Source organism: Amphiura filiformis, chromosome 4 (assembly GCF_039555335.1).
Source record: "Amphiura filiformis chromosome 4, Afil_fr2py, whole genome shotgun sequence".
In the NCBI taxonomy this organism is placed as follows: Eukaryota; Metazoa; Echinodermata; class Ophiuroidea; order Amphilepidida; family Amphiuridae; genus Amphiura; species Amphiura filiformis.
This window is the reverse complement of record NC_092631.1, coordinates 29,215,760-29,241,051: the sequence shown is the minus strand read 5'-3', so window position 1 is coordinate 29,241,051 and position 25,292 is coordinate 29,215,760. Positions and strand designations below refer to the sequence as shown.

At 35.9% G+C, this 25,292-nt stretch overlaps 1 protein-coding gene across 8 annotated transcripts in view; it reads right to left on the bottom strand.

The window, feature by feature from the left end:
• The window catches only part of LOC140150776 (calcitonin gene-related peptide type 1 receptor-like), a 470,039-nt gene that overhangs the window by 77,051 nt on the left and 367,696 nt on the right, over window positions 1-25,292 (bottom strand). For 7 of the 8 annotated variants that reach the window (XR_011858844.1, XM_072172885.1, XM_072172881.1 and 4 more), the window contains one exon: window positions 5,370-6,234. The gene's annotated coding sequence lies outside the window, so the exon portion shown is untranslated. Of the gene's footprint in view, window positions 1-5,369; window positions 6,235-6,520; window positions 6,642-25,292 lie in introns of those variants that run through there. The other variant, XM_072172886.1, reaches the window with a different exon arrangement.

Sequence of the window (25,292 nt, the reverse complement as noted above, 5' to 3'; positions counted from 1 at the left end):
CTGCGTAGGGGATAGACTCGCCGTGCTTATCTGTGTACTCGGGTGTTTCGAGGTGGAAACTGTGCGTAGATGCATTTATATATAAGAGAATCGTTCAGGATCATGATAATGATGATTACGACGACGACGACGACGACGATGGTGATGATGTTGATGATGATGATAATGATGACGACACCAACGATCATGATGATGCAATTGTTGTTGTTGTTGTTGTTGTTGCAATGTTATTATTTGTGCTTTTGCATTTGTTGATACTAATAAAATCGTCCCATACACAAAACAACATCCATTAAGTTTAAACTCATTTTTTGCACCTTTAAAGCAAATTATTAAATGGACGCAAAAATGTCTCCAGTGTAAAATCCTTGCACTTAAAAAGCTTGTTTGTCAAATAATTACATTTGTACTTGCCTGATATTTCCCAAAGGAAGGATATGCTGACGTAAATCTCATATAATGCAACTAATACAGATACAATTTAAGGTCAATTTTGTTGTTGTTGAGAATGTATTTCATTAATATCTATTTTACTAATTTTACTTTTTTTTATCAATTCGGTAAGTGCATGAGGTGGACGATTGATTATTCAGTTAGTATACTAGTTCAAAGTAAGTAAGTAAGTAAGTAAGTAAGTAAGTAAGTAAGTAAGTAAGTAAGTAAGTAAGTAAGTAAGTAAGTAAGTAAGTAAGTAAGTAAGTAAGTAAGTAAGTAAGTAAGTAAGTAAGTAGGTAAGTAAGCAAGTAAGCAAGTAAGCAAGTAAGTAAGTAAGTGAGTAAGTGAGTAAGCAAGTTAGTATTAAAGTAAAGCAAGTTCAATAACGTTTTATGTATTTTATGTGTTAGTGTGCCAACACATTAAACTACGTGTTAGCTAGTGTTTTTACATTTAATATTTTGCTTTGTATGTGGTTGCATTTTTGAGACATGTTAGTGTTAGTGTTAATGTTATCACATTTTGTACAGGCTATTAAAACAGGTCATCAAAGATAAAAGATTAGACAAACTGATATAATTAAGCAAGTCAGTATGTAATAAAATGAGCAAGCAATCAAGAAAGTAAATAAAAGAAATCCCTTTTATCTCAAACTAGGGCGGTGCATTCGTTTCAACTTGTCAATGATATATTTTGTTTCTTTGTGGGTTTTTTTGTGTGAAAATCATATAATAATGCAACTTGAAGTATCAATCAATGATAGGCTGGTGGTGTAGGCCACTGGACACGTGACGTACGAGGCTGACGAAACAAAATAGACGGTTAGCAGTTACAAATTGAAAAACAGCATACTAACAGTGGGGTACTTTGGCGAACCCCAACGGTTTTAGACATAATTTTGCTTTAGCAATATATAGGGTGCACAACTTATAAGTTCCCCCCTACATATCTTTTTTTAATAAATCGAAAACTATTTGACGAAATGCAAACCTGTAAAATGATATGGGTAGCCTTATTTGTTTTACACATGTGGACCAACTTTTAGCGTCACACGTCATTGCGTTCAGTCACAATGGTTCATTATGTAAAAAAAGGAGACTGTTTTAAACAGTGTTAAAAGTTGCATCTGAGTCCATAGGACTCAATTCTCAAACAATACAGTAGGCCAGGGGTATTCATGTGGTTGTAAAAGAAAACTCAATCTTTGGTATTATTCTTCTTCTTCTTGAAAAGCAAAGCAGGTGTTTTATTCTTTTCTTTTTAATGATAAATGTCTGAGATGGAAGGGATATGTACTGCAGTGAGAATAGACCACATCGCCAGTAGTTCATCACATGTGAAAAGTCACATTTAATAATGCCGCGTTTGCCTGACTTCTTCGCGGTAGAGCAATAGGTTTGCTGGATGAAAATGTACCGGTGAAAGAAATTGCTCGTCGTATGGGAGTTGCGCCTAATGCAATTCGAAAATTGAGAACAAAATTTCAGTTGACAGGAGAGGTGAAAAATCACCCGAGAGCACCTTATCAATGAAAACACAACACTGCAAGAGCTAACCCGAGCAATCCAACATGTATGGAACAACATGGACCAGCAACGGGTCCGGAATTTAATAAACAGCATGCGGCGACGTTGCAATGCACTTGTCAACAGTGCAGGAGGACACGTCCCCTACTAAACATCTAGACTTTAAGTTTTATTTCCATTACAAACACATGGACAGGCCTAACATACTGTATTGTTTGACAATTGACTCCTATGGACTCAGGTGCAACTTTTAAAACTCCCTCTTTTTTACATAATGAACCATTGTGGCCAAACGCAATGATGTGTGACACTACAAATTGGCCCAGATTTGTAAAACAAATAAGGTTACTCATAACTTTTTACAATTTTACATTTCGTTAAATAATTTTCGATTTATTTCAAAAAGCATTAGGGGGAACTTATAAGTTGTGCACTGTATATAACATATTTAGAATTGTTTGTGAAAATTGAATAACTATTAAGTGTAATCAAATGGCGACGTCATAAATGGTCTCTTGTTTTTTAACAATTTAAACTGAAACAATATGCATGTTCTTATTAGATAAATGATGTTTTTTACGCTGTCCTAATAATACATTAATAATTCGTCAATGAACCATGAGAGCAGATCTATCCCGTCCTTTGGTTTGAAGAGCCATGTCTGTACTGATTCGTGCCACTTCTGGCACTAAGGAGTCGATATGATCTGCGCCAAGGAAGCTTAGTGCACTGATTTTGATATCCACAAACAGCATCGCTCTGATTATGCTGATCCTGATGAAATGGCGCCATGTATTAATGCATTTATATGTTTGCATACTGTGATGAGATTTTACGTATCAATTGTGTGTATTTGGATGTCCATTTTGATATAATTCATGGACATATAGCCTTTAAAAGCAAAATGCGCACTTAAATTTTACAAAATATCATTCCATCAAAACACACTTAAATTGTCATCTTGATATATCTACGTAGACACTCCAGAAACATTTTCAATGAACATACATATCACGCACATGATACAAAAATATCTTTCAATAATGTATAAGTATTTTCTTGGTACTTGATTTTAACCATGACGGCAGTCAATGTAAAGTGATCGAGACAACCACTCAGTTTAGTGTATAAGGGGAGCCTATAATATGTAATTTAGGTCAAACGAGACGTGTTGAAAAGTTTGACGATCATATGACCTACAAGCAAGCGTTGCGGCTGTCCGTTAAATGCTGGAGAATACAAGCAAATGTGACGTGTCATGTCAAAAGGAGACACTTTTTGGCAGGATCGAAAATGGAGAAATAGCCAAAAATTTGCCCGCATAATATTTTTCACAATTTGGGTTTGTTGCGATTTTGTGATGATATTAATGTTAAAAATATTGTCTGATAGTTTTAGACCGGAATATAACTGGCATCTTGTATTTTTTGAGACATTTTTCAAGGTAATTCCTACTCTCAACATTGTCAATAATATTTTTAAAGACCAATATTTCAATTTCCAATTTTATAATACCGTAACTTACGAACTCAATATCTTCTCTTAGAAATGTCCGATTTCATTGGAGAAAACGGCGTTATGGAGCAAAATATCTCTAGATTTAAGATATGTAAACACCTCAAAATTGATAATCTGCCCAAAAGTGTCTCCTTTTGACATGACGCGTCACAAATGTAATGCATCAACCCGCAAGAAAAATCAGCCCGTTCAAAGCACTGCGCGTACTACGCGGAATGCACGCCCGTGCAATTATACAATATTTATACACAGTTCGCATTTCAGTAAGGTTTGTTCTGATTGGTTCTCACTAGGAGTGTATGAATATCCGTTAAACATCTGCAGACAAACCGTATTTCATAGTACGCGTCAAATGGATACATGTTTTGGACTCCAAATGGAGGTGATGGGTAATGTTGTTCAACCAAAATGAGGCAATCAGCTTCATTCAAATTTTAAGCAAGCGGGTTTCGACAGCAGACGACAAGTTTCAAATTTTGTTTTAAAAAATTCAAATATTTCAAAAATGTAATTTTTTGACCATATTTGGAATCAGCATGAAAAAATAATACAACCAAGACTAGTATTGGTTCAGTGGTAAAAAAAAGCGCAGTGATTTATAGTGCGCTTCGCACAGGCACAACGCCTAGACGTTGATCCACAAGCCTCAGCACACTTTACAGGTTGTCGCTGACCACTACGGGCCCACATCATTCCATAAACCATTTAACAACAATTCAGGGACTTTGCTGCTACAAGAGCGCACACCCTAGACATTCCACAAATAACCTTCGCAACCAGGATCAGCTCCCCGACCTTCGTACGGGTTACAACGAGACAATTAGCAGTAAGTTCCTTGTCCAGGTAGTTGAACGCCTTATCGATTGAGCTAGCTTGACTGCTTTTAGCTCCTGATATTTTGATAAATTTCTCAAAATTCGTCTTTTTATATTGAAGCCTGTGGCTAGCACACAGAGCATTAAATTGGATTGTTTACGAGGTGATCAGTTTACCAGCTTCTCTTAGAGCTATTGTGTAGCCTATATGACCCAGTAACATCAGATGACCTTGTTCAGCACAGCTTTCCAGAAAGTGACATTCACCTGAGGCAATTGCTTGTGAAACGTTGGTAACAGGTGTAATGCTGGATATTTGTTCATAGCGTATTTTGAATGAGTTATAACCTCTATTTCAGATAACATGTTGGTAAAATAGAACGAATTGTTCAAGGAATATGAAGCGTAATGAACTTTGCGAAATGCAATATTTTGATCCACTTGGAATTATAAAATGAGGTTAATGATATATTGCTAAATATATATTGGAGTACTAAAACTGGTCAAAAGCTATTATATACAAGTGATCGGTTTCAATTAATATTGGTTGTGTGATTCGATAAAGCAAGCTTTAGTGGTCAGGTCTTGTAAAAATAAGACGTGGTATATTAAAATAAAGAAAACATAGGCGTTGATCCTGGAGGGATATTGGATAAATCCCCCAATATTCAACGAGAAGGAGAGGTCCATCCCTAAAATTAATCGTGAATAATTAAATCATGTCAACCAGAAAAAACCCACTTTTTGGTTAGATGTTATCACCAATTATTCACAATTTGAACATTTCCCATATAATTGATTACGGTATACACGGACTGTATTCATATTTGACCATTCTAGCTTTAAAATTGCAAATCTACGCGCGTACTATTTCTTTTATTTCAGTTTAACGTCATATTTGACACATCCAGCGTTAAAACGGCATATTTCCGCACATTGTGTTGCAGAAAAGTTAATCTGGAGCTAAAGGTGCAACATTCACTCTGCTCTACGGATTTTACGTCTACCGACATCCTCCCCATATCAAAAATATATCTACCTCAGGACAAGAAGTATATGATGCTAAAAATCTTACCTTGATGACAATGAAATCCTGCTTCACTAGTGGCTCGCTAATGCTTTTCTATTCCTTCGAAACAAACACTAAATCACGTTTAACTTCCAAACGTACGTCACAAAGTATTCATGGTCAAATCGGTGGATAAGTAAGTTGTTTCCATATATGTCTATGTTGATTCCATATGTGTCACATTGCAGTACTTTAGCAACTCAACATTGAATACATCTTGAGGTTTAAATGTTAGCTAATGAAGATAGTCTCAGGTGTCAACCTGTCTGCGTCAAACTGACATGCTCGCACCAGAAATTCGTGCGATTTAAATTCTGCACATTGCAGGAAACCGATTAAAAATCTTTGTCAATCTATCAGGAGAATTAAGGGCTGGTGAAGTAGCTTGGTGTTACAGCTTAGATCCCGACTGACCGTCCTTATGTCCTTGTTTAAACATCCACTTGATGTAATATAAGACCACAGAGAATTCTATAGAGACTCGTTATCCGGCCGGCATATTGAATACGTTTCTTGTAGATAACCTCGGTTACGGACGGCCAACTAGTAAATGATCTCTTGGTCCAATTACCTATAACATCGATGTCCGTTTGCCTAGGTTCGAACATATAATACTATAATATAAGAATATCGGTCAACAGCATTAACTGTATAATGTGTGATGTAAAACTCCCATGAGCAGTGATGAGGTCTTCTCCAGCGCTCAGTGACTGGACTACACGTTGAGTAAATAGCAAACTTTACCATGCAAGACGGTCTTCTCCCTGTCACTGGTCAGTGGTACACACGAATCGTTACTTGTTTCGATTTACACACAACAGCCGCGCGTAGAGATGAAGTGAAGAGTGTGAACACTATCCCGTGGGTATTCCTAGAAGTAAAAATAAGAGACGAATGACGTGTTAGCAATGAAAATGCTTCTTCATTTCCGTGCACTATCCGTTGACTTGCACGTCAAGTAACAAATGGACTGATGCTGTGAATACAGGAAGTTTAGAAACAAATTGATACAAAAATGAAAAACCATCAATTAAAGTATTCTGTTCGTGATTGAAAATGTGGTTGAAATGGTTCTTAAGAAGAACCTCAATACGGTCAAAGTCCATCGGGTGTATACTGACATGTACACGTTCAAAACAATAACACTATTGTAATACATTGTGTAGTTACATAACATAACTTGTTATCTTGGCATAAACAGATATATCGTATTGAACGCAGTGAAGTAACAAGGCCATCAATACAACCACCACATAATGTACATTGGTCTGCCTTGTAAATCAGTTCAGCAGAAAATAGTCGAACGCTTTAGAGCAAAGCAGACCATTACACTGAATCTGCGTGCTATGAGCAGCAAACTGCGCAGCCTTATTTACATCGAGTGACAGCACAAACTTGATATTTCAAAATTGGATCATAGTAAGACTTGGTGTACAATTAAAATGGTTTGCTTCCGGTCATTAATCATTCATTGTGTTGAATTTTTAAATCATGACACGTATAGAGAAGTATTACAATATTATTCTAACTGTTTGATTTGTATTTAGCGTTGTACTAATTTACTCAAAAGATTACCATAGGATTATATAGATTACAATTAGCTACTACCTGTTTTGTTTTGTATTCTAGTTTGTAATTTAGAATTGATCCCAAAGCTCTGTCATTATTACAAAGCTGTAGCTTATTAGTTTGTAGTACATTGTTTATTTATAGTTTCAACAAACTCGCTTATTTTACCCATGCCTCAACGCTTAAGGGTAGACGAGGTATTGTTGGTCGAAGCAACTAAAAAATCCATTTTCATTATCTAGATCCATATATTATTGACAAATAACACCTTGATGTTTTGCAAAACTTCATTCTACAAATCCTATACCTTGAAAACTTGCTTAATTTATTGTTGTTAATGAGTTATGTACGTTTTACAAAGGTGTTGTTGTTTCAGCCCTCATTACAACATAACTCAAGAACCACAGGACCTACCAAAATATTTGAATTCTTTTACACGTTCGCTATGAATTGAGCAATGCAGTTTTTACCAAAGCTCACTATCATTCGTAAGATGCTGTGAACTGCCAAATCACAACAGTTTAAAATAATTAATAACCTTAACGTGTAGAACTGAAATACACAGATCTATTAACAAGCGAGAGGTAAATGTACTTAATCGTGATCACAAGGTTGGCTAATATCATAGTAGGGATAACCATCAAAATTTCATGTTGACCCTATTGCTACAAAATATTGTTTTCTGGGTAGAACTCATCAACAGAAGTATTTTGGTGGTTAAATGGTCAAAATCGGTCAAAAACTTTTCGAATTATGAATTATCAAAGTTTCCCATTCTGACCGGTCATTGGAACAAAATAAAATACAAGGTCCAAAAATAGCAATTGGGAGCAAAATTGGCATAAGCATATATTTACCTTTATATATTTCTTTATTTTAACATATTTGCAAACATGAAACAAGCATATTGTGAAAGTATCAAAGGGTTTCTTATGAAATGGCACTTAACTAGTCACTGGCATAACTTATTTTTTTTCAAACCGAGGCATTGAAATCATGCATTTAGAGGACATTTGCCAAAAATCATCCAAGATAGCCGATATGGCACAAAATCAAAATTGCACTAAGAAGGTGACTTTTTTTTCACAACCAAGAATTTCAATGTTATTGGGTTTAATATGACCAATTAGTAGGTGTATGTAAACAAAATCTTAAGTTTTGAAGGTCATTGACTCATTCACAACAATAGAGATTATCAACTTTACTCATCATGCTCATGTGTGACTTCTAACAAAAGGCGCTGGTTCCTGTAGTATTCCTCATTCAAACCAAAGATACATTATGAGTATCTATTTGTTCAAACCAATTCAATGCTTGACCTCGGAGTTACCTGCATGACTATCGCGGGCTATTTTGAAACAGTTATGGTTGCACATTCAGGTGAAAGTCCTAAACAAGGTATAGCCAGCAGCAAGTTGTAGATGGTATGGGCCTAAATATAACAAAACGTTTAGGGTTGAAATCAGGTGAAAAATACATCAAATGAGCACGAAACTTCACATTTATGTTCAGAAAGGTGTCTTCTTAGCATGATTCGAAAGGAGTATGGAAATTCCAAAGGGAAGCTGGTGATTTAATTTGTAACTCAAGATCTACTTGTTCAATATTTTAACCTTTTTACAGAGGGTATGACAGAGGTATTACAGGCAACTCTGCCAAATTTCAGCTCAGTAGGCCACATTTTTCACCTGAAATTATTGACATGAATATTTTGTGCCATTCTTGAGCAGTGCTGAACTCAGCCACTGGCAATTAAGCGCACTGTGGCGATGGACCAATTTTGACTCGCACTTACAGAAAAACGAAATAACTTACGTTGATGTAATTTGCAAGATAGTTACAAAATATAATTGGCAGTAACTTCCCCAATTTTTACAGAAAAATATAGAAAATTAAAAGAATGAGATTAATTTAGAAATGTCTGTGCAAGCAGTGCACAGTTGAGCTCCCTGCACGTCTATGGGAGTGTTCTAGTCAAGTTGATGGTTCATTGGTCATCCCTAATCATAGTCATTGGACTTTTACAAACCAGTGTTTATTCAGGAACTGAAATCTGACTTAAATTAGAAATTGTGTTTTTCTTATCGTTGTTTCTCTTGTATTCGTCATGTGTAGCGTTAGTGACTATCAATCGTCAACTGATGAATTTCAGGCTCGTATTATTAATGACAATTGTCTTCTTGTCTTCTCATGTTCGACGAATAATATGCCTGGTGTAACTGGAAAATACGTCAATATTTGACAGGCAACATCAATATCACTGTATGTACGCAAACTAAGGAACGATTCCTATTCCCAAAAGTTAAAGTCCCATTCAGCGAAAAGTATAAGAAATGGAATTGTGTGTAAATCCCTTAAAAGTGATGGATAAGTCGTTAAAATTGTCATTAGGTAGCCTATTTCTAAAATGAAAAATGGGGGCAAAAAGGCAAGGAACAGCATTATTGACAAAGTTGAAACGCCATCGAATTACATGTAACTAATTTATATATTGTCAGTATATAAATTACAGATTCATTTTAAATGTCGTTTTTTTTTGTCTTTCATACACGGCATGACAATGACAAACTCGCGGAATATCTAAGTTTTAACAACATTTTCGATACCCCACCCCAAGATGAAAAGTAAATAATCATTTTATCACCAATAGTCTCAATATTTCGTGAAGTATATACTTTGAGGGATTATAGATACATATTCTATAAAAATAATTCCTCACACTCAAAAAGTTTTAACAACATTTTCGATACTGTTGAAATCTATCCTAACATATACCTGTCCAATTTGTCACTTCAAAATATGGTATTTAATTCATTACGATATCGTTTTCCTCTCACAAGATGGTGTTATATGACAATAAAGTGCACTTTGAAATCTCATATGCCAAATTCGACAGGTATATTTCTTGCTTATAATAACAACTAAAGTGTTATCTAATAGCGCGGTCGACGTAGCACACGTTACTCCGGGATGTAGTAAGCATACATTGGTTATTAAGTTGGCAGGGAATGTAGAGAGATATAAATGGGATTATGTTTTGATTTCACTGTTTCCTTTAACTGTCTGCCTGACCTTATTTTACTGTACTTGCTAACCGTGTAAACTCTCCTAAGGGTTTATTTTTATTATTGACGATATATCTGCTTCCGATGAAAAAACACAGAATCTATAAGTAAATAACATTGCAGATAATGCGTTTATCCTGGGAAGGGCAGAGCTATAAGTATGTTTTACGTGTTATACTGAATTTATACTCCACCGCTGAGCGACGGGCGATTGGTATTTGACCAATAAGGTAGCGCACATTTCTCAACGTAACAAAAAGTGCTCTACTTCATTAGCTAAAAACCAATCGCTATCGCTCAGCAATGTATATAGTACAAATTCAACTTTAGTGAATAAGTTTCTGTGCTTGCATGTACCTGTTACATTACTCTACTTATTCAATTATTTAAAGAAAACATGATCGAATAAATCGATACGGTTTGAAACAAATAAACACGATCATAGTGTCCTTGTAAATAGATCTGTTAAATGGCTCTGTGAAAAGCTCTGCAAAGAGGTGGTTGCGAAGTCGTTATTATTACCCATGGTTCTGAAAGTTAAGATGAATCCCTAAATGCTAGCTCATATAAATTGACTGGGCTCCGTTTTACAAAGCCTTACGATTGCTATACCACACGTATCCCCAATTATATCAAATGTAGATCGAGTTTGATTCTTTGTGAAAAGGACCTCTGATGTATGTCGTCTTACATTACTGTGTGGGAAATGATATTTTAAAGTTCTAATGAAAGCATTTAAGCTCATTATGTGGATTAACAGATCGTTAAAATGGTATAACAGAATATAAAATCCAGAATTGTACACATGACTAACGACATATTGTACTTATACGGCGTAATAGCGAGAGTAGACCAAACTTATAACCACTACATTTCTACATTTATATCATATACACATGGAAATATAAAGTTTGGACAAATCTTCAGTCCAATTTAGACTATACCGAAAACCAAATCAAAGGTCCATCAATTGTCATTCTCCTCTGGGAAATATGTTGAAATTGACAAGGAAATATTAAGGGTTTGCAACAAAAGCGACCAGCACGGCAGATGAGTAAAATACGCCCCTATCATGCCTCGCAATTGTTGGCTGCATTCAACGTGATGTAAAACCGTGTGGTTTAAGTTTCCACAAAGTGCGGACTAAAGTCAATCTTAAATTTCTTCTACGAGTCATTCCTTCCAATACATTATCAATGGATGGGTTCTATTTCTAAATATCCATCTTCGTATAACACCCATAATACACCTCGCGAAATCGCTTTTTACAGACTGAGGCTCTCTTTATTACAGGTACAGGAATCGTGTTACATTAGTGCCACCCTACTCGTTATCCTGTATTGTGCTAGAATTACGGTGTGTCACCAGATTAAATTTAGATGGTGATTTACACGAGTCCATTGTCATGGTAGTTTGTTTGTAAGTTTTGTCACCAATTCTCTTAGAGACTATCCGGTTACTTTTATGCAGACGGTCTTCTGTATCAATATATTTAGTTTGTGATAAGTCTAGAAAATCAGATCAAAATGACAAAAGTGGTGTTGGATATCATTTACTTTTAGCAGCTGCACTAATGGGTAGATGTTATGTGTCAGGGATGGTGGTGATGTTGTTATGACATCGGTAAATATATGCCCTACTTCTTATCAATACGATCATTTCACATTTTATTTTGATTGACAAATGGTATAAGATTAAGATACCATTTTGGTATTCTAAAAGAAGAGATACTTAGTCAATGGTAATGCGATCAGTCCGATGTTGAATCAATCAATACTACTCTATATATCTTTATCAATGATCGTGTTTGCTTTCACTGAAAATCCGATATTTCTATCATCTTTTGTTTGAGAGTTATTCAAAATTTAGTCTGTTGTACTAAGTACTAATCGACACAAAAGATTACCATAGGATTACACAGATTACAATAAGAAACTATACTTTTTTTGTTTTGTTTTCAATGTAGTGTGTAATTTAGCCTTGATCCCAAAGCGCGTAAAGCTCTATCATTATTGCAATGCTTTAGCTTATTAAAAGCAGTTTGGAGTACATTGTTTACTTATAGTTCCAGCACACTCGCTTATTTTACCCATGCCTCAACGCTTAACGTGTTGAACTGAAATACACAGATCTATTAACAAGCGAGAGGTAAATGTACCTAATTGTGATCACAAGGTTGGCTAATATCATAGTCATTGGACTTAATACCCACTGATATTTATTCAGGAACTGAAATCTGACTTAAATTAGAAATTGTGTTTATGTTACGTTGGTTCTCTTGTAATCGTCAGGTGTAGCGTTAGTGATGAATTTCAGGCTCGTATTAATAATCACAATTGTCTTCTTGTCTTCTCATGTTCGACGAATAATATGCCTGGTGTAACTGGAAAATACGTCAATATTTGACAGGCAACATCAATATCGCTGTATGTACGCAAACTAAGGAACGATTCCTATTCCCAAAAATTAAAGTCCCATTCAGTGTTCTCAGCGAAAGTATAAAAAATGAAATTGTGTGTAAATCCCTTAAAAGTGATGGATAAGTCGTTAAAATTGTCATTAGGTAGCCTATTTCTAAAATGAAAAATGGGGGCAAAAAAAGCAAGGAAACAGCATTATTGACAAAGTTGAAACGCCATCGAATTACATATAGCTAATTTAAATATCGTCAGTATATAAATTACAGATTCATTTTAAATGTCTTTTTTTTGGCTTTCATACACGGCTTGCGGATGCTATGCTATGTTAGCACATCTATGACAATGACACCTCGCGGAATATCTAAGTTTTAACAACATTTTCGATACCCCACCCCAAGATGAAAAGTAAATAATCATTTTATCACCAATAGTCTCAATATTTCGTGAAGTATATACTTTGAGGGATTATAGATACATATTCTATAAAAAATAATTCCTCAAACTCGCGGGTTTGAACAACATTTTCGATACTGTTGAAATCTATCCTAACATATACCTTTCCAATTTGTCACTTCAAAATATGGTATTTAATTCATTATGATATCGTTTTCCTCACAAGATGGTGTTATATGACAATAAAGTGCACTTTGTAATCTCATATGCCAAATTCGACAGGTACATTTCTTGCTTATAATAACAACTAAAGTGTTATCTAATAGCGCGGTTGACGTAGCACACGTTACTCCGGGATGTAGTAAGCATACATTGGTTAGTAAGTTGGCAGGGAATATAGAGAGATATAAATGGGATTATGTTTTGATTTCACTGTTTCCTTTAACTGTCTGTCTGACCTTATTTTACTGTACTTGCTAACCGTGTAAACTCTCCTAAGGATTTTTTTTTATTATTGACGATATATCTGCTTCCGATGAAAAATCACAGAATCTACAAGTAAATAACATTGCAGATAATGCGTTTATCCCGGGAAGGGCAGAGATATAAATATGTTTTACGTCTTAGACTGAAGTTATACTCCATCGCTGAGCGACGGGCGATTGGTATTTGACCAATAAGGTAGCGCGCTTTTCTCAACGCAACAAAAAGTGCTGTACTTCATTGGCTAAAAACCAATCGCTATCGCTCACCAATGTAAAATTTTTAGTATAAATTCAACGTTAGTGAATAAGTGTCTGTGCTTGCATGTACCTGTTACATTACTCTACTTATTCAATTATTTAAAGAAAACATCTAATCTACTAAAATCGTAAGCTCTGTCTGTCTGTCCGGCTATGCGTTTCGCCGTGCTTCAACGCATCGAGCCGAAATTTCGGATATGGATAGGCGACCGAAAAAGCATGTTGACCGGGTGGTTTTCGAAGGGCCCCCTCGAGGTCAAAGGTCATCTAGGGGGAAAAATACCTTAAATGGATAACAAACAAATGGATAAAAAGAATCCAATAGACGATTCCCAACATGTCTCAAGTTGCCCAAGCAGCATGGCGCTTTTATGGGTGAATAGGTCATACATTCATTCATTCCTGGAGCATTGCCAGAGACCACAAGGGACAATATTTTGCTTTCAAAGAAATACTGTAGTAGCTGGTAGCTGCAGGTAGCACACAAGGCTCCCTACTGGAAGCAACCGCGTAGGAATACGGGGATTCCCCAATATGTTTGTAATTGCCGCTATAACCCTTCAAACAGTATGCTATCACTGATCATACTGTTGGTGCTGTCACCGCTTCAGGGTCCTCACAGCTACAGGTGCACTAGTGATCGAATAAAATCGATACGGTTTGAAAGAAATAAACACGGTCATAGTGTCCTTGTAAATAAATCTGTTAAATGGCTCTGTGAAAAGCTCTGCAAAGAGGCGGCTGCAAATTCGCTATTATCCCCCTTGGTTCTGAAAGTTAAGATGAATCCCTAAATGCTAGCTCATATAAATTTACTGGGCCCGTTTAACAAAGCCTTACGATTGATATACCACACATATCCCCCGATTATATGAAATGTATGATCGAGTTTGATTCTTTGTGAAAAGGACCTCTGATGTATGTTGTCTTACATTACTGAGTGTGAGATGTTAATTTTACGTTCTAAGGAAAGGTTTTGAGCCTATTATGTGGTTTAACAGACCGTTAAAAATGGTAAAATAGAAAATAAAATGCAGAATTGTACACATGACTAACGGCATATTGTACTCATACGGCGTAATGGAGAGAGTAGACCAAACTAAACTACATTTTCTACAATTATATTATACACTTTCGGATATATAAGTTTGGACAAATCTTCAGTCCAATTTAGACTATACCGAAAACCAAATCAAAGGTCCATCAATTGTCAGTCTCCTCTGGGAAATATGTGGAAACCGCAAGGAAATTTTTAAGGTTTTGCAACAAAAGCGACCAGCACTGCAGATGAGTAAAATACGCCCCTATCATGCCTCGCAATTGTTAGCTGCATTCAACGTGATATAAAACCGTGTGGTTTAAGTTTCCACAAAGTGCGGTCTAAATAAGAAAGTCAATCTGAAATTTCTTCTACGAGTCATTCCTTCCAATACATTATCAATGAATGGGTTCTATTTCTAAATATCCATCTTCGTATAACACCCATAATACACCTCGTGAAATCGCTTTTTACAGACTGAGGCTCTCTTTATTACAGGTACAGGAATCGTGTTACATTAGTGCCACCCTACTCGTTATCCTGTATTGTGTTAGAATTACGGTGTGTCACCCGATTCAATTTAGATGGTGATTTACACGAGTCCATTGTCATGCGAGTTTGTTTGTAAGTGTTGTCACCAATTCTCCTAGAGACTATCCGGTTTCTTTTATACAGACGGCCTTTTGTATCAATATATTTAGTTTGTGATAAGTCTAGAAAATCAGATCAAAATGACAAAAGTGGTGTTGGATATCATTTACTTTTAGCAGCTGCACTAACGGGTAGATGCTATGTGCCAGGGATGGTGGTGATGTTGTTATGACATCGGTAAATATTTGCTTACTTTATATCAGTACGATCATTTCACATTTGATTTGAATCAATCAATTCTACTGTACATATCTTTATCAATTATCGTGTTTGGTTTCACTGATAATCCGACCGTTCTATGATCTTTTGTTTTGAGAGTTATTCAAAATTTAGTCATCACAATAACAAAGGCATCACAACAAGACTTGGTGTGAATACAATACAATACAACAATCACTCATTATGTGGAACTTTAAAAACATATAAAGAAGTATTTCGATCTTTATCTAGCTGTTTGACTTGTATTATATATGTGACTCCTCGCCACAACTGAGCCCGGATGTCGCCAATCATCATTTTTGAGATATTCAACCAAAATATTCTGCTTGAAATTAGCTTTAAAATGATGTATATCATGTCTATAGTACTTGACATTTAAGTAGTGAAAATCAATAAAACAGTCAATAAATCTTTTCTTTCCTATTGTTTATTGTTAAGTTCGATGGAGCATATCTCAATAGTGGCACTGGCGACATGCGGGCTCAGTTGTGGCGAGGAGTCACATATTAGTTTACCTGTTATACTGTGTTATACTAATTGACCCAAACGATTACCAAATGTGGGATTACACAGATTACAATAAGATACTATTCCTATTTTGTTTTGTATTCAAAATAGTTTGCAATTTATATTTTATCCCAATGCGCGTAAAGCTCTCTATCATTATTGCAAAGCTTTAGCTTATTAAAAATAGTTTGGAGTACATTGTTTATTTATAGTTCCAGCACACTCGCTTATTTTTCCCATGCCTCAACGCTTAACGCGTAGAACTGAAATACACAGATCTATTAACAAGCGAGAGGTAAATGTACTTAATGGTGATCACTGCAGGTAGTAAGCAACATATAATTACTTATAGTCGTGAAGCCCTTTTCAACTTGAACGGAACTTATCGCTTGCCTATTAATGATTGGCAGAAGATCAAAGACCTTGAACTTAATGCTAGTCGTCCAACTCGCAGAAAGAAGAACCATTTGCGTAAGCGAAACAAGAACAATTCTGACTCTAACATAAGGCCTACATGTGATGTAGGGACATCGGTCCTCAATTGTGACTTGCCTACGCCTAACCTAAATCTAGATCCAACATCATGCTACGATGCCAACGAAGCTACGGACTGGCTAGATTGTGTTCAACAAGCCAAGGGTCTTCGAATTGCTCACCTCAACATTGTGACCGTTCTTGGAGAATTGAACTGTAAAATTGATATGCTTAGAATGGCACCCCTTACGAAAATGCAAGCAATGAAAAATGTGTGCGGAAGCATGCAGCACGCGTGCGGCAGTGTGCAGCACACGTGCAGATGTGTGCAGCATGCAAGCAAGGCCTGCTGGTAGCGTGTTCGTGCGTGCGAACCAGCTGTGTGCATGCAGGCACCGCACACAAATATCCACCGCGCACACAATTTGCTTGCAGAACCTGCGTGCAGACTACCAATCTGTACGCAAATTACGTGCAGACTACACTTGTGTGCGGACTGTAGGACCGCATGCAAATTGCACGCATCTTGCATGCAGCACGCATATTGCTGCATGCATGCAGGATTCCCAGATCACAAAGTTAGAATGCTGCACGCATACAGGGTTTCCAGAAGCAGTAAAGGTAAAATGCTGCATGCATGCAGGATTTTCAATGACTAATTCACCTTTACACAACTGACATCAAGTCACAATTTGGCAATGATCTAGAAGTGAAAATATTTAAATGTTTACAATGAATAAATAAGTTAGTCTTCGGACCAAAATTTTCTAAGTATTGAACCTTCAGACCAAGATTTTTGGCAGACCAAGAGGGGGAGGGGGGGCAAGCAATTTTGGCAGGCCAACAGGGAGGGGGCAAGCATTTTTGGCAGGTCTAGAGGGAGGGCAAGCAAATTTCGTATTTCGATAGTTGGCATTTCAACTTTGGGCCAATGTTGGAATGCCATTCCTGTTTTGATAGTTGGCATTGAAACACTGGGCCAATGTTGGAATTCCATTCCTGTTTCGATAGTTGGCATTGCAACATTAGGCCGATGTTGGAATGTCATTCCTGTTTCGAAAATATTGCAACATTGGGCCAATGTTGGAATTCCATTCCTGTTTCAATAGCATTGCATCATTGGCCCAATGTTGGAATGCCATTTCTTTTTCGATAGTTGGCATTGCAACATTGGGCCAATGTTGGTATGCCATTCATGAATCAACAGTTAATTGGCACTGCAAAAATCAAAACAAAATTCAACATTTTTATAGTGAATGTTATCAATATTCACAGTAAATTTGATCAATATTCATAAAATGATGCACTTTGGCCGGTTTAGTCATCAAAATATTGCTTATATTAACTTAAAACACTTAATCAAATGTGTATACCCCAATAGCTCAAATGGTAAAGCATCAGACTCCCATGCAGAAGGTCCCAGGTTCAAAATCAGGTAGGTCAAGTTAGATAAGTGACTTGTATAAAATTAAACTAGGCAATTTTAGTTCATTGTGAAATGGATAGCCAGGTTATGTAAGACTAATTGTAAGGACAGTATACACTGTTAACCATTATTTTTGATTTTTTTTTTCATGATTTTGTCTCGCATATATATGGCCAGTACGTGCTGCACGCATGCAGTGCACGCTAATGGATTTGCATGCTGCATGCAAACTGCACACGCTCATGACCTGCACGCATGCAGCAAGCATCTGCACGCTTCCCTGCATGCGTGCCTCGTTCCAAATATACGCATCCGCACGCTACCAACTGCACGCGTGCTGCATGCGGTGCGGCACGCGTGCTGCTTGCATGCTGCATGCGTTCAAAAACTGCGTGCCATTTTCGTAAGGGACTTGCCAAAAAACCTATTGACATTTTATGTTTAAGTGAAACTAGACTCTCAGTAAAAATAGATTGTAATGAGATTGCTATTAATGGGTATACCATCTACCGTAATGATAGAACACGTAGAGGTGGTGGAGTGGCAATCTATGTTTCTAATGATCTCCAAAGTGTATATAAACCTGATTTTGAAAGTGACAGTATTGAAAGTGTGTGGACTGAAATTCAGTTGCCAAAAACAAAGTCTGTTATTATTGGGTCTGTATACAGACCACCATCATCTAAAGTGGGTTATATGGTGTCATTAAAAGTCACTTATCTCATGTTGTTGATAATTCTGGCAATAGTGACCTGGTTGTAACAGGAGATTTTAATTTAGATCTTTTGAAACCTGAGAAAGCAAAAGTGGCCAATCAACTTTGTCAGCAGTTTGGATGGCATAATGTCATTAACACCCCTACCCGGATTACTGAAAAAGTGTTTCGTGCCTAGATTTAATAATGGTTTCTAACCAAAATAAGTTGTTTACATTTGGTAATATTGCAACTGGTCTCAGCGACCACAACTTGGTTTATATGTCATACAAAGCATGTCCCATTAAGAGTAAACCAAAGATAATTAAGACTAGGACATACCGTAAATTTGATATTGATTCTTTCCAACAAGATCTGGACAAAATTAACTGGAGGAATTTGTATTCAAGCAGAGATCCAGAAGTGGCTTGGTCAATCTTCAAGGATAATTTCATTCAGGTGGCAGATAGACATGCCCCAAAAGTGGAAATTCGTATTAAAGGTAACCTTCCACCATGGTTTAACAAAGATATTTTGTCTTTATCCAATGATCGTGATTTTTCAAAACGAATTGCTCAAAGAAGTGGTAAATCTAGTGACTGGGATGTGTATCGTAATAAGAAAAATGAAACTAATAATGTTATCAAGAATGCCAAGAAATCGTATTACACAGATACAATTGAGCAGAGCAAACATGATGGTAAAAAGTTATGGAAAACAATTAAATCTATTCTTCCATCAAAGACCCGTGAAAGTGTTAATGAAGTTGTTGTAAATGGTAAAAATATTAATGATCCCAAAACAGTTGCTAATGCGTTTAATGTTTTCTTTACTGAAATTGGTAATAAGCTTGCTCAAAACTTTGAGAATGGAGATGGTGATGATGTTTGCAAATCTGTTGATTACTCCACCGTTCCTTTCAAATTTAAGGAAATTGATGAGGATTTCATTCTGAAACAACTTTCCTCACTCCAAACAGGCAAAGCCACCGGCATTGATGACATTAGCTCCCGGCTTCTAAAAGCAGGTGCCAACAAGATCTCTAAACCTCTTGCCTACATTTTAAATCTTACCATCCTCACCACCTCCATTCCCAAGGAGTGGAAAAAGGCAATTGTTTCACCCATATTTAAAGCGGGGAAGAAGTCAGATTGCAGCAACTACAGACCTATTTCGGTCCTTCCTGTCATCTCTAAAATTCTTGAGCGTGCTGTCCACACCCAAGTGTACGAATATCTTCAACATAATGGGCTCTTAACAACTGCGCAATCTGGCTTCAGACCCAAACATTCTACACTTACTGCAATAACTGATGTTACTGACTATATTTTTAACAACATGGATAAAGGTGAAGTTACTGGGGCTGTATTTTTAGATTTAAAAAAGCATTCGATACGGTGTCTCATACTGTTCTCCTTCGCAAACTCTCCTGGTATGGAATCAAAGACACTGAGTTGGGATGGTTTTCAAATTATTTGAAAGGTCGTGAGCAAACAACTCTAATTGATGGTGTGCAATCTGATCCGCAACCATGTAACAGTCGGTGTGCCTCAAGGCTCAATATTGGGGCCCCTTCTTTTTATTTTATTCATAAATGATCTTCCCAACGCAATCAACAAAAGTAAGGTTGTCTTATATGCTGACGACACTGCAGTTTTGTTTAGTTCAAACAATAAGTCTGAAATTGAGAATGGTTTAAACCAAGATCTAGACCATATTTCTAAATGGATGAACACCAACAAATTAACACTTAATGCCTCTAAAACAAAGGTTATGACTTTTGGAACACACCAAAGAACTAGAAAAATGGGTGACTTGGAAATAAAAATCAATAATGAAACTCTTGAGAATGTGAATGAATTTAAATATCTTGGTATGTGGTTTGACCCGCAACTTAAATGGGATAAGCATATTGAAAAAATGGCTGGCAAAATATCACAAAAACTTGGTGTTTTAAAAAGGTTAAGTTGGTATATTGATCAATACACTCGTAATATTTTATGTAATGCTATCATCTTGCCTCACATCGACTACTGTTGTACAATTTGGTCAACTGCCGCAAGTAAATATATTAATCAGATTCAAGTCTTACAGAACAGAGCAGCCAGACTGACTCTTGGGTGTAAAGTTAGGGATTTACATGTGAAGGATTTTTACAAACAACTCAATTGGATGAAGGTAAATCAGCGGGCTGATTATTTTAGAATTATTCTCATGTATAAGTGTATTAATAATGTGGCTCCTGAGTACCTGAGGGACAACATTCACTCACAAATAAACATTCACTCATACAACACTAGATTTGTTGCAAATAAAAATGTTTTTCATTCTTCTGTTCATACTGAAACTGGTAAACGTTCCTTCAGGTACTCTGGAACAACAGCATGGAATAACCTCCCTGACAATTTAAAACAAATAAGCAATATTATTAACTTTAAAAAGTCGCTCAAGGAGCACATTTTACAAACCTAACTAGTCTATCCTGTTTATAGTCTCATGTGTTTTAATCTTTTAAATATTTTATGGTATTACTCTGTATATATTATGTAGTTTGTAATTTTATAATATTTATTTGTTTTATATCTTGTATTATTGGTGCAATGACTTTCTAAGTGTAGTTTACATTTATTTCCTTGTAAATCATTTGTTTATGTTTTATTGTATCGAGGGCCCCTGTGGAAAGCAGTGCTTGCACTGATCAGGGTTTACCCTCGTTAAAGATGTCATTAAATAAATAAAAATAAAATAAATAAATCACAAGGTTGGCTAATATCATAGTCATTGGACATTTACAAACCAGTGTTTATTCAGGAACTGAAATCTGACTTAAATTAGAAATAGTGTTTTTGTTACGCGGTGTCTCTTGTAATCGTCAGGTGTAGCGTTAGTGACTATCCATCGTCAACTGATGAATTTCAGGCTCGTATTATTAATGACAATTGTCTTCTTTTCTTCTCATGTTCGACGAATAATATGCCTGGTGTAACTGGAAAATACGTCAATATTTGACAGGCGACATCAATATCGCTGTATGTACGCAAACTAAGGAACGATTCCTATTCCCAAAAGTTGAGGTGTCCTTCTATTTGCCAATATAATATATATACACACGTAAATACTCGAGTCATCAAAGAGTACGTGAGTGTAAGTAGTGTACTCTATTTTGGCTTACCGTGACCGCCGCTGCAGCAGTAGTGCTTAACGTAATAGAATAGTAGGTATTGTGAATACCCACACAAATAGATTGGCATTCTCTTTTAAAAGTGCATGGTTAGATCTGCACCCTCATCCTCCATTTCCCTTAACACAACTGATGGTTTTTGTATCTGAAGAAATATCCTATTTTTATCATTACCCGAGTAATGTATCGCCGGAGATATGGTAAGAACCGCAGTAAAAAGTGTTATTAAACCACCACCAGCAGTATGTTCTATCCTATGGGGCGTGTACGTGTTTGCGCTTGTATCAAAATCCCATAGCAGCACAACTAAAATGGAAACATATTGTTTTAATTTTAGGACTCAACGTAAGATAGAAAAAAGAATATAAGTAAATCTATCGCCCACCTTTAATTCCTATAAAAGGTGTCAACACTGTAAGTGTTAATCAATGTGGTCTTTGAGGGGGTTGGTGATTAATCCCCTAAATGAGTTGGTTTGCTAAATCAACCCTCCAAAAAATCAACACCCTTTAAATCAACCCCACCAAAAACAATTCTAAACCGTCTTTACCCTACCTCAAGATGAAAAGTAAATCATTTTGAATGTGTCTCACTTATTTTGAATGTGTCCGTCAGCAAATTACCAAATTAAGATGTTGTTGTTGCTTTTATTGTTTGTTTTTATTTTGTTACCAAGTGCGGTTGATTTTAAATAATAATTTTATCACCAATAATCATTTCGTGAAGTGAATACTTTGAGGGATTATAGATACATATTCTATAAAAAAACAATTCTTCAAACTCGCGGAATATCTAAGCTTTAACAACATTTTCGAACCTGTTGAAATCTATCCTAACATATACCTTTCCAATTTGTCACTTCCAAATATGGTATTTAATTCATTACGATATCGTTTTCCTCTCAGAAGATGGTGTTATATGACAATAAAGTGCACTTTGAAATCTCATATGCCAAATTCGACAGGTATATTTCTTGCTTATAATAACAACTAAAGTGTTATCTAATAGCGCGGTCGACGTAGCATACGTTACTCCGGGATGTAGTAAGCGTACATTGGTTATTAAGTTGGCAGGGAATATAGAGAGATATAAATGGGATTATGTTTTGATTATTGTTTTTCCTTTAACTGTCTGTGTGACCTTACTGTAATTGCTAACCGTGTAAACTCTCCTTAGGGTTTATTTTTACTATTGATAACATTTTTTTCCAATGAAAAACACAGAATCTACAAGTAAATAACATTGCAGATAATGCGTTAAAGGGCAGAGCTATAAGTATGTTTTACGTCTTATACTGAATTTATACTCCATCGCTGAGCGACGGGCGATTGGTATTTGACCAATAAGGTAGCGCACATTTCTCAACGTAACAAAAAGTGCTCTACTTCATTAGCTAAAAACCAATCGCTATCGCTCAGCAATGTATATAGTACAAATTCAACTTTAGTGAATAAGTTTCTGTGCTTGCATGTACCTGTTACATTACTCTACTTATTCAATTATTTAAAGAAAACATGATCGAATAAATCGATACGGTTTGAAACAAATATACACGATCATAGTGTCCTTGTAAATAGATCTGTTAAATGGTTCTGTGAAAAGCTCTGCAAAGAGGTGGTTGCGAAGTCGTTATTATTACCCATGGTTCTGAAAGTTAAGATGAATCCTAAATGCTAGCTCATATAAATTGACTGGGCTCCGTTTTACAAAGCCTTACGATTGCTATACCACACGTATCCCCAATTATATCAAATGTAGATCGAGTTTGATTCTTTGTGAAAAGGACCCCTGATGTATGTCGTCTTACATTACTGTGTGGGAAATGATATTTTAAAGTTCTAATGAAAGCATTTAAGCTCATTATGTGGATTAACAGATCGTTAAAATGGTATAACAGAATATAAAATCCAGAATTGTACACATGACCAACGGCATATTGCATTCATATGAGGTAATGGCGAGAGTAGACCAAACTTATAACCACTACATTTCTACATTATATCATATACACTTGGAAATATAAAGTTTGGACAAATCTTCAGTCCAATTTAGACTATACCGAAAAAACAAATCAAAGGTCCATCAATTGTCAGTCTCCTGTGGGAAATATGTGGAAATTGACAAGAACATTTTTAAGGTTTTGCAACAAAGGCGACCAGCACATCAGATGAGTAAAATACGCCCCTATCATGCCTCGCAATTGTTGGCTGCATTCAACGTGATATAAAACCGTGTGGTTTAAGTTTCCACAAAGTGCGGTCTCAATAAGAAAGTCAATCTTAAATTTCTTCTACGAGTCATTCCTTCCAATACATTATCAATGGATGGGTTCTATTTCTAAATATCCATCTTCGTATAACACCCATAATACACCTCGTGAAATCGCTTTTTACAGACTGAGGCTCTCTTTATTACAGGTACAGGAATCGTGTTACATTAGTGCCACCCTACTCGTTATCCTGTATTGTGTAAGAATTACGGTGTGTCACCAGATTCAATTTAGATGGTGATTTACACGAGTCCGTTGTCATGCGAGTTTGTTTGTAAGTGTTGTCACCAATTCTCCGAGAGACTATCCGGTTTCTTTTATGCAGACGGCCTTCTGTATCAATATATTTAGTTTGTGATAAGTCTAGAAAATCAGATCAAAATGACAAAAGTGGTGTTGGATATCATTTACTTTTAGCAGCTGCACTAACGGGTAGATTTCATATTTTATTTTGATTGACAAATGGTTTAAGATTAAGATACCATTTTGGTATTATTAGAAGAGATATTATAATTGAAGAGATCCGTAGCCAATGGTAATGAGATGAGTCTGATGTTAAATCAATCAATTCTACTGTATATCTTTATCAATTATTATCGTGTTTGAAAATCCGATCTTCCTATCATTTATTGTTTGAGAGTTATTCAAAATTTAGTTATCACAAAAAGAAAGACATCATAACAAGACTTTGTGTGAATACGATAAAAAAAGTTTGCTTCCGGTAACAAATCACTCATTGTTTGGATTTTTAAAAACATATTAAGAACTATTACGATCTTAATCTAGCTGTTCGACTTGTATTAAGTGTTGTACTAAGTACTAATCGACACAAAAGATTACCATAGAATTACACAGATTACAATAAGAAACTATACTTTTTTTGTTTTGTTTTCAATGTAGTGTGTAATTTAGCCTTTATCCCAAAGCGCGTAAAGCTCTATCATTATTGCAATGCTTTAGCTTATTAAAAGCAGTTCGGAGTACATTGTTTATTTATAGTTCCAACACACTCGCTTATTTTACCCATGCCTCAACGCTTAACGTGTTGAACTGAAATACACAGATCTATTAACAAGCGAGAGGTAAATGTACTTAATTGTGATCACAAGGTTGGCTAATATCATAGTCATTGGACTTAATACACACTGATATTTATTCAGGAACTGAAATCTGACTTAAATTAGAAATAGTGTTTTTGTTACGTTGTTTCTCTTGCAATCGTCAGGTGCAGCGTTAGTAACTATCAATCGTGAACTGATGAATTTCAGGCTCGTATTAT